The following is an 11,473-nucleotide window of genomic DNA, read 5'->3' as shown; positions in this document are numbered from 1 at the left end:
ATCAGGTTGAATGCTTCATGTTCATCTTGAACCCATTTGAAATTTGAATTCTTTTTAATCATGGTTTACAAAGGAGACACAATTCGTGAAAAATATGGGACAAATCTCTTTACAAAATTGATTTGACCAAGGAAAGATTGCATGGCTTTTTTATTATGAGGTAGAGATATTTCAGAGATTTCTTTGATTCTGTCAGGATCAATGTGAATACCAGATTTTGACACTATGAATCCTAGAAGTTTTCCTTCACTTAATGCGAAAAAAGATTTCTTTGGGTTAAGTGAAATCCCATACCTTAAACATCGTTGAAAAATTTGTTTCAAATATTTGAGATGGTCGCTTCGCTTCTTGGAGTACACTATTATATCATCCAAATAAATTACTACAGATTTATTGACTAAACCCTTAAATGCGATGTCCATGGCTCTTTGAAATGTAGCGCCGGCATTAATCAAACCAAATGGCATCTTCTGATATGCATATGTGCCCCATTTAGTTCTGAATGCGGTTTTCAACTGATCATTAGGATGCACCGGCACTTGATTATATCCTAAAAATCCGTCCAAGAAAGACATCAGTTCTGAGCTCGCTACTGCCTGTAATATCTGTTCCATAGGTGAAAGAGGAAAATTGTCTTTTTGACAGGCTTTGTTAAGATTCCGAAAATCGATACAGATTCTAATATCTCTGTTTTTCTTTCTAACGGGTACGATATTGGAGACCCATTTGGAATGTCTGAGGGCGAAAATTATTCTGGCTCTTAATAACTTATTTAGCTCAATTTTTATCTAATTTTCTAAATTGGGGTGGATCTTTCTCAGTTTCTGTTGGACAGGTTTTTCGTTGTCAATCATAGGAATAGTATTCTGAATGATAGAAGTGTCGTACGTCTTCAGCTCATCGTAATTCCAGGCAAAAACATTTTTATATTGTCTCAAAAGACGAATATACGCTAGTTTTTCTTCAGGGACTAGGCCGATGCCTAGATTAACATTTTGTGGTTTATCATCGGTTCCTAGGTTTACTAATTCATAGTTCAGAGTTGAACTGTAGAGCTTTGAATTGGTAGACCTTTTAAACCGATTTTTCAAATCGTATAAGTCTTCTAACTTAACCACTGATTTAGGTATAGCATTATCAGTGCTATTTTTTTGTATTTGTCGATCGTGATGGTCTTCGTCAATTATCTGATTGGAGTAGGATCCTTCATAAGTGAGGAAATTTACAATATCAGGATCGTCATTGAATACTCTCCAATTCGTAATGTTGTCAGGGATGGACGGTCTAAAGATTAATTCTATTGAGAATCTATCTGGACTAAAATTTTCGGATGGAATAAGCCTAGAGGCTACATTAGCCAAAAGGTCTGCGCTTGCATTCTAGAGTCTCGGGATTGAAGAGATATTAAATGCTATGAAATGCTCAGTCAGATATTGTACTAAAGATTGATAGTGTTTTAAATGACCTGATAGGCAATGTATAGTGTTACGTACCTGTTTGACGATAATCTCAGAGTCTCCGAAGACTTGAAGATACTTGACGTTTAACCCGATTGCTTTGTATAGGCCTTGCACCAAGGCCTCATATTCTGCTGTATTGTTTGTGCAATTGAATTCGAGTCTGCACGTAAGCATAGTCTTGTTTCCTTCTGGACTAATCAGAACGCATCCTACTCCTTCTCCTTCATTAGATTTAGGGCCATCGAAATATAATTTCCAAAACAAAGATGTATTTATAGGTTCATCTACAAAATTAACACACTTTGAACTATCAGTTTGGGAAAAAATTTCGACTTGGGACAAAACTGAATTTTCTAAGTAAGGTGATGGGTGAGCATTGAAATTACCGAGAAAAGAATCTACCGAGTAATTGCCTATGATACTGCTGTTATATGATACTGCTTCGTTTTCTCTCTCTAATTCTGTTACTATGTACTTCTGGTGTAACTCTCGTTCAACCTTTATTTGATTCGGTTTACCATTGCAGGGTAACCACATGTGCGACCAATCGGTTGCAAAGTATCCATGGAGTTTCTCGAACCAACCCCTGCTAAGAATTAAGCCATAGAATTCTGGGATATCAGCCACTAGAATGTCAATAACCTGACATACCTTCGGGTTAGATGACAATCTTATGGTTACTTGATTAATTTCACCAATCACTTCGACTTGAGATCGATCAAGCTGAACTATGCGTACTGCGGATTTTTGTGGTTGAACATTTAACTTAGCACATATTGATCTGGGTAAAATATTCGATGAAGCACCGTAATCTACCAAAAAATTTTGCACATTTTTTTTGAAAATTTCATAAGTGAGAAGAAACGGGGGAGTGTGAGATCTTGATCTTCCTCCAATCAAGGCAATATCATTTGGATCAATCTTATTGATCACGCTAGTTGGAGGTCTTCCCATGTTGTGGGAAGCTTGAGAGAGTACAGCGGTAGTCAAAGGTACAATAGGCACAGTGTGCAATTCTTTCATCATTATCTTCTATTGATGCTTCAATTTGCTCAATTCATAAAGGGTAATATTAGCCCTAGTTTTTTTTATGTCATCAATAATATTGTACTCCATTTCATCCGACACTATCAGTGTTTTTGATGGAGTTGTTTGATCTGCTTGGACTGGGTTAGATCGAGTCGCTTTAGTGGTTGTCTTCTTTGTTGCGAGTTTATCTTTTGTTGTAGGGCTTGCGCTCTTCTGCTTAGGGGTAGTTTGGGGAGGATCAAGCTGATTTTTGCTTCGTGTGCTAACCGGAAATAATTCTTGATCTTCTTCTTGTGGGAGGATGAAATCCCACATTCCTTGTAATTCCACAACTTCTTCATCATCGGTCTGCCCTTCAGTGGCACTTTCTTCTTCTTCCTCTTCCTCAGTTTCAGCATTAGAGATGGCATTGGGTGGTCTTGCATCCGTTGAAGGACCTCTTTTAAAAGCTCTGTAGGGTTTTTTTAAAGAAGTTTCAGCTACTTTTTTTTTTATGTCAATCATCTCATTAGACATGGTCTTTAATACTTTCTGCAATCCTTCCAAATTGAAAGGGTCTTTTGTTTGTTTCTTCTTGGAGTCTTCCTTGAAGGTGACTATTTTTGACTTGCGTTCCTCTATCGTGTATCTCTTTTCCAGGGCTATTACGCGTTTCTCTACTACTATCACCTCTGTCATGTTTTCAACTAAGGTTGTTTTATTTTCTCTATCCACGAAGATTGCTATGTTTGATGGTAAATCAGTAATATACCATTCACATCGTACTTCTTCGCTGGGTTGGGAAGCAGTGGGAATTTTGTTGAGAATTTTATTGAACCGTAAATCGAAATCTTTGATAGGTTCTTAAGCTTGGGCCTTAAGATTGGATAGGTCATTGATTAATGTTAACATTGATCTGTCATCACCAAACTTGATAAGGAATTGATTGTGGAATATATCCCAACTTGTGATAGACCCAGAGGGTATGAAAAATGCCATGACCCAGTTGTCCCTTGCAGTGTATAGGAAAAAAGCCGAACAACAGCATCTTCGTTAGTAACTCCGTTGAGATTGATAGAAAGCATGACATTGTTTATGTGCTCTTCCGCTAGCATGCCTGCTTCTGGATTGAATTTAGGTAGCCATTTCTCAGGATGGGCCAGTATTTGACTCAAGGGTGCAGGCATTAAAACTGCCCCAAGGTTGTTCCATGGAGACTGGGCCATCGTTGAGCTGCTAGTAGAGAAAAGTGCAGAGGATGATCTCTGTGGCTAGGAAGATGAGGATACTATGATCGTAGATGATTGAAGAGGGGTTGTGGGAGTCCCGTTAGATGGATGGATGATGGTTTGGAATGGAGGTGTGGGTGGTTGACTTCGCGGTGAGGTAGTTGAAATGGGCGATGTAGATGAAAGAGTCTCACTGTCAGACTCTTGTGGTGATTTCCACTCTCTTTTTCTAGTGGGAAGACGCAACTCAGTTGGCTAGATGCCAAATTTTTCACTCTTTAACCTGGTTAGGGGATGAGCAGGATTGTACTGCGAGGTCACACTGCTTTGAGATTTATCAGACCTCTGAGGAAAAATGGAAAATCCCTGAAGTTTGTGAATCAGAGATTCAACTCCAGGAGGTTTAATGGTAGATTGGTCTGAACTATCAGGGCGTGTAGCAGCGATTAATACTCAAGCGACTTCTGACTCTGGATTTAAATATACTGGAGAAGTCAGGGGAGATGATGAGGGCATTTTACTCTCAGAATGGTATTTAGATTTTGATTTACGTGCCATTCATAGTTCAGGCCCTCCTTCTAGCGCCAAATATGTTGAAGCCCCGAAAATCGAGTCGACAACAAGGGGGATACCCACCCGGTCCGGACCTTGGTTGGCAGCTCCTTATCCGTTTGGTATAGCGGGTCCGACTGGGGATAATGGGACCAGTTTCCCAATCTAAGGGTGTGTGTGTGTGCAGAGTTGGATGATGCTGATCTAAGAGTTCTAATCTAAGCTACTTTAATCTAATTCTATGCTATTGTAATCTAATGAAAACAGCACATCTAATCTATGCTAACCCGGGATGTATTTCTTCTATTATGCGATCTAAAGAGATTTCAAATAATAACTGGTAATAAATATCATTCAGCTATCATAAGAATGGAAATCAATGAAGATGAACCACTTTGCATAAAAAGTTAGGCAAAACAGTTGTGAATAGCATATCGCATAATAAGTTATTCATATATCAAACATAAATAAATAGCTCCACCGTACAAAAGTGCCAAATGGTAACTCAAACATTCATGCAATAACATATAAACAACTAAAAGTTGTATATCACTTTAAGAATATAAGCAGAAATGGCCAAGAGATAAAAGTACCATTTATGAGTGGTCCTACTCATAAGCTTCAAGCAACAATGATTTATCTCTACTTGTTCTAATATCTACCAAGAGTACAGAAGTGCAACATCAGTAGCAGATATCAAATGCAAACATTAATAAACCTTGATCCATTCATTCATCAAAACCTCCTCTGAGGGTGCAGAAGTGCATCTTCTGAGGACAAGTTTTTGACAAATTTCTGGACCCTTATCTAAATGCATGAGAAGGGTTTAAATACTGCTAACTAAATAACTTAATTACATAAATTTAGGATACGGTTTAAATGACCGCCCTTTACCTAAACAAACTTATTTCTAAAAATTGAATCTAATTCCTAACTATTTCTGCATTTGCTCCTTAATGTTGCGAGCATGTAACATTTGCCTGGGAAGAGTCGGCTGGTTGTTTTCTGCTTTTGCTTGAGCTATGCAAATAGAAATGGCAAGCGCTGGCACCACTTTCTAGTAAACTAGAAGATATTTTTGGGAATCATCCTCTGGCTGGGCGAATTTACTGCGTATATACTTGGTAACAACCCAAATTTCTCTCAAATTTCTTCTGCTTTTGCTATCTTGGTTTATGGACTCGTGGATGACTAAGCAAATTAGGGACTTTGCTTTCTGAACAATTTTCTTAGCGATGCGCGATTAGCGCTAGGCACTAATCGCGCATTGAAAACTGCCTCCGTTCTTTGATCCGGGCCTTTCTGGTGCGTTTTCCGCCTTTAGCGCTTTTCCCTTTACTGGGCATAAGCTTTCAGAATTTTGTAAACATGCTGCTTTTGTGAGCTTTTGACCTTGAGTGTCGAATTGCCTATTGATATCAGCATCTGTTCAGTAATACTTTGAAATCTGTGTTTCTATTGCATGTGGTATCCATTTATGAGGACATCTCTTCTCTGTTCTCCGAGCATTGCCGCTTTCCCTTTTTCCTTAGATATTTCCTGCACATTGCTTCATGTTGTTTCCTATTTTTTATTCCTGCAGTTCACATAAAGGAAAAGAGTAATGATAATAAATTTTGACATGAAATCTCTAAGCTCTACGAATGTATAAAATCATGACACCCATAATGAACTGTCCTTCATGAATACTTTGGCGTACATTCATTAATTTCTTTTAAGGTGTGCGCCCGATTTTTTGGTTTAGGGACAGCTTTTCTTGAATGCTGATCCGAGGAAAATTTGCGATGGGTGATTTCTGCGACTTGCATCGTAGCATCGCAGATCGCATTATCAAGATGTGTCATTGCAGAGTTTCCTGATCAGTTTATCACAGAATCGCAGATCGCGCTTATCGCAAGATCGCAGATCGTTGCAAGATCGCAGATCACACTTGTTGCAATTTGTTAAGTTATTGTGTGCTGTTTCTGCGATGTTGCGATATGCGATGTCGCATATCAGCCATCGGAGATTTGTTTCATTTATGGGTGCTTCTTAATGTATGCGATGCGATGAATTTCGCGTCGCTTCTTCGCAGTTTTTTATTGTGCTCATAAATAAATGCTTTACTCTTCTCCGTGCGATATATTTTGAGTATAATACAAAAAAAAATTATAAAATGTTTTGAATTTTTTACTAAGGGTCCCCACTTCTTTAGTGTTATTGCTAACACTAAAGAAGGAGGGTGGTTGTTGGTGGCCACAACAAGTAGCCATAGAATAAACCCACATACGTTCTAATAGAGTATTTTAATCAATAGGTCCGTCAATAACTTTGACTATGGAGACAATTTTTCCTCCTAACTCAACTTGTAGGGAGTTCAAAATCCCACAAGGTTTGTATTTTCTCTCCGTCAAAGGCTTTTAATGTAGTAGGTGACTGACTCAGTTAAGGAGAACCAATCACCTTCTAGAAAGACATGGACGTAATGCAAGTTGAGGCTCCCTCATCCATGAAATAATGATGAATATTCTTACCATAGACAACAACTTGGATTGTAAAGATAATTGAGATGGAAGACAAGGGGTATAGTTTTCATGAGAGAAAACAACAAGGTTTTAATCTGATGGATCCACAGGTACGATAGCTGAAAGTAAAGTCCTCTTTTTTGTAGGTTAGTTCTATGACACCTCAAGAGTCGACATATCCAATGGATATTGAGCCAAGTCTTCAAATACGTTATAATTATGAGTGGTTCTTACACGAGGGTTGAAAGTTGACTTATGAATAACAACCTTTATAGGTTTAATAGTCAATTTGGTAGGAATCAATGGTAGAGTGGGATCTAACGAGGATGGTGCTAAACTAGAAGGTTGATCAGTAGCATGATCATTCAATAGATTCACATTATCATAATACTTGTTTTGAGTAGCTACCAAAACATCATATTTCAACTTTGAAGAGGAAATCATCAAAATTGTGTTAGAGGAAGATGGGTCCCGAGCAACCATATGAGTATCTTGATTAGGAAACACATCGGTCAAGATTGCAAGAGAAGTGGAGGACTTAAGAAATTGATTCACTTCAGCGTGGTGAGGACGATCATGTGTAAAGTGTTCCTCATTGCAAATCAAGAAAGGATATCGAGGCTTCTGTTTCTCATCAGAAGACTGATTTGTTTGTTTATCCTGCAGAGAGGGATCTTTATTTTTCTTACCTTTTCCTTTCTGCTGGAAATAATATTGAGAGGGGGGGTGAATTAGTATTAGCAAGTCAATTATTTTTCATTTCACAAACAGATTTTTATACACTACTTCAGTTAGTGAAAACTGCGTATATACACAACTGTAGTTAAGGAAACTAGCGCATAACTTGTAGACTTATAACTTAATTTATTCTTCAAATGTTGATCATTAATCTGTGCATCAGAACCATATAAATAGTAACCAGGTATAGTAAAACAGAGTAGACAGTCACACACAAGAACACAAGATATAAGGTGGAAACCCAATGTGGGTGAAAACCACTTGCTGCAATTCGTCTCTATCTTCTTTTAATAAGAAACTTCTTTTTACAATGTTTCTGTACTGGTGTAGTCTTATACCAGTACGCAGGATTTTACCTGCAGAAGGCTACAACCTTCTCTCATTCTCCAGATTCTCTTGGAAGGGAGCTACAACCCCCTTAGCTCTTGTACTAGCTGATGTACTAGTACGTAGGTGCTGGCCTACAGAAGGCTACAACCTTCTATTTTCTTCCAGGGACCACATTTCATAAATTTTCAGACTGGATCCATTAAAAACATCAATCAAACATCAAATATATCTACATCAACCAATCTCTTTTGCACCAACCAAAAACTGAATCAATCAATCACTTCTCTGAATGTTGTAACCAGAATACAGTAACAATAACCAGAAACCAATTCTGAACCCAGAACATTGTAGTAATAAACAAAAGTAGCTAAAACAGATTTTGTGAGATGTATGCTACTTCAATATGTAGAACCTGCATGCATACGCTGCTATATTAATGCAAACCTGCGTATACACTATTTTGAATTACCGAACCTGCATGTATATGTGCCTTTGCTGTGCTGAACCTACGTACAGATCTATAAAAGATAATTTAACCTTTTCAATTATTCAAACATCAGTTATACCCAGATCATCAGATTTATAGATCAAGTCATGTGCCAAATACAACAGATCAAAATCATACAAAGATACTTCTCTTCAAGCCTTAAGATCTTGACCCATCAATAGAACTTATCCTTCTCCTAGCACTCAGGTTCCTCCTTGATTTAGATCCAGCTATGCACCATAACCCAATGACAAGTATTCTAGATCTTGTTCTTCATAATATATTCCATCCTTGAGTGCTATTTCCTAATGATCTCCTTCCCCTTTTATAGTCTTAGGCCTTACTCAATACCATGGTCCAAAACCATAGGTCTGAATACCAAGGACCAAAAACCAAGTTTTCCAAACTGTACACGCTTTTATGTGCATGAAAGTGCGTGTATATGCATACGCACTTTTTGGTCTGTGAATCCGCGTGTATTCGCGGCTTGGTCAATGGGAACCTCTGTATACCTCCTTATCCTTTATTGTGAGAGCCTGTGATCCTGAAATGTCACCTGAGTGATTTGTCGAGTGTGTTGCCATCAAGGACAATACCTGTGCCATAGTGCCAAGCCTATGTCATAATGCCAATAATCTCCCCCTTTGGACTTGATGGCAACCCCAGGTTACTTAAAGTCATTCTCCCCCTTTGTCATCAAGGGCAAAGGGTTATGCTCCCCTTGAGTACTTGCTAAGATCTTCTGCTCTATTGTGTTGTCCATGCTCCCCCTGACTATAGGCAAGGTCTGAAAAAAGATGTTCTACAAGAAAGAACATGACTCTATATGTCATAAATGACTTTCCTATCACCAAAGACTCATACATACATCCATCTCCCAACCAAGTGGGGATACACCAAAAGTTTGTACATGATAAAACAAGAACATTACATCATCCATCCCAGGCATAGTGGGGAAACAAAATAGGTCATTACATGACCTTGATACTCAAAGAAATACATGACATAGAGACCAAATATCTAAGACAATATTAGCAGCATTTATCAATCACCATCCAGACCAGCAACCATGATCTCCCTTTGCACCTGTTCCACCTGGATCAGAAACAACTATGAAATTGTACCAATATCTTCTAAGGTAATGCCAACAATGCACTATTAGAAGTATATGCTCCCCCTGAACCTATGCTACATGATCAAACGCACGTCAGACTCTTTTCATCCTGAGTTTGGCCCATTGTTTTTCTTCAAACCAACATATATGCCACTGTATCCACTGAAACTTGCGTATGTAGGTGGATACGCTTCATGAAACTCGTGTACACCCACTTTTCTCTGAAACAGATATGTGTTAACAGAAGATGATGCATCAATTACTCCCAACTTCTATCTGAGGTATTCAAATGTCTCCCTGGGCAGTGGATTGGTGAATATATCAACAACCTATTCCTTGGAGGGAACATACTCCAATTTGACTTTTTGTTCAATCGCTTGTTCCCGAAGAAAATGATATTTGATAGGTATGTGATTGGCCTTGGAATGCATGGCAAGATTCTTTGAAATGCTAATTGCACTTGTATTATCACATAGAATGGAGATGGGTGGAGTACAAGTGATTTGAATGTCTTGCAATGTTTGCATCATCCAAAGGAGTTGTGTGCAACAAGATGCAACAGCCACATATTCTTCTTTAGCTATTGATAAAGAAATTGAACTTTTTTTCTTGTTGAACCAAGACACTAATCTGGATCCCATAAAGAATGCACCACCACTAGTGATTTTTCTATCATCCATGCTTCCTGCCCAATATGCATCTGTATATGCATGAAGTGTGAGATCTATATCTCTAGGATACCATAAGCCATATTTTTGAGTTCCTTGAAGATATTTGAAAATTATTTTAACTGCCTAAAGACGAGCTTCCTTTGGATTTTCCTGAAATCTTCCAACTATTCCCACTGCATGCATGATGTCTGGTCAGGTACCTGTTAGATAGAGCACACTACCAATCATGGATCTATAGGTTGGTTGATGTACTACTGTTGATTCATCATTTGTGCTAAGGCTGCGTCCTATTACCATAGGGGTACATACTGGTTTCGAATCTTTCATGCCATAATTCTTCAAGATCTACTTGAGGTACTTGGTTTGTGATAGAAAGATACCATCTTTGTTTTGTTGAAATTGTAAGCCAAGAAAGTATGTGAGCTCACCAAGTAGGGACATTTCAAATTCTTTCTGCATCACCAAGGCAAAGTTTTTACTGATGTCTTCTTCATTACTACCAAAGATGATATCATCAACATACACAACAAGTATTAGTAATTTATCATTGTCAATTTTTATATATAGATTGCTATCTGCTGATTCTTTTGAAAAGCCTTGTTGATGGAGGTATTTGTCCAGATGATAATACCAAGCCCTTGGAGCCTGTTTAATACCATAGAGAGCCTTTTTGAGTCTAAATACAAGTTTTGGATCATCTCCAAGGATAAATCCATCTGGTTGCTCAATATACACTTCTTCTTCTAAGTCTCCATTTAGAAAGGTAGATTTCACATCCATTTGATATACTTTGAACTTCTGAAAGCTAGAAAGAGCAAGGAACATTCTTATGGCTTCAAGTCTGGCACCTGATGAAAAAGTTTCTTCAAAGTCTATACCTTCTTGTTGAACATATCCTTTACAAACAAGTTTGGCCTTGCTTCTAATAACATCTCCATTTTCATTCAGTTTATTTTTGAATATCCATTTTGTCCCTATGAAATTCTTATCATTTGGTCTAGGAACCAACTCCCAAGTGTTATTCTTTTCAATCTGCTCAAGTTCTTCATTCATGGCCTTGACCCAGCATTCATCTTTGCATGCTTCACTTACATTTCGTGGTTCAATGGAGGAGAGAAATGCTAGATAGCTTGAAGATTCTGTAATAGTTCTTCTTGTTTGTACACTTGCCTCTTTCTGCCCCAAAATTTGAGTCTCTGGATGGTTTTTCTGGATGTACCTATATGGAGTATTTTCTTCTACCCTTATTTGTTCTTCTGGTGCCTCATAAGTTTCTTCTTCAACATTAGTCTGATTTGATGTTGAAGGATAATCCTCATCATCTTCAAAGTCTTCAGTTTTTATCTATTTTGGATTTTTGCATGCTTCATCAATCACCAC

This window comes from Pinus tabuliformis, chromosome 2_1 (genome assembly GCF_031772625.1).
Source record: "Pinus tabuliformis cultivar Carrire ecotype Pingquan chromosome 2_1, CPIR1, whole genome shotgun sequence".
Lineage (NCBI taxonomy): Eukaryota > Viridiplantae > Streptophyta > Pinopsida > Pinales > Pinaceae > Pinus > Pinus tabuliformis.
Note: the sequence above shows the minus strand (reverse complement) of the source record.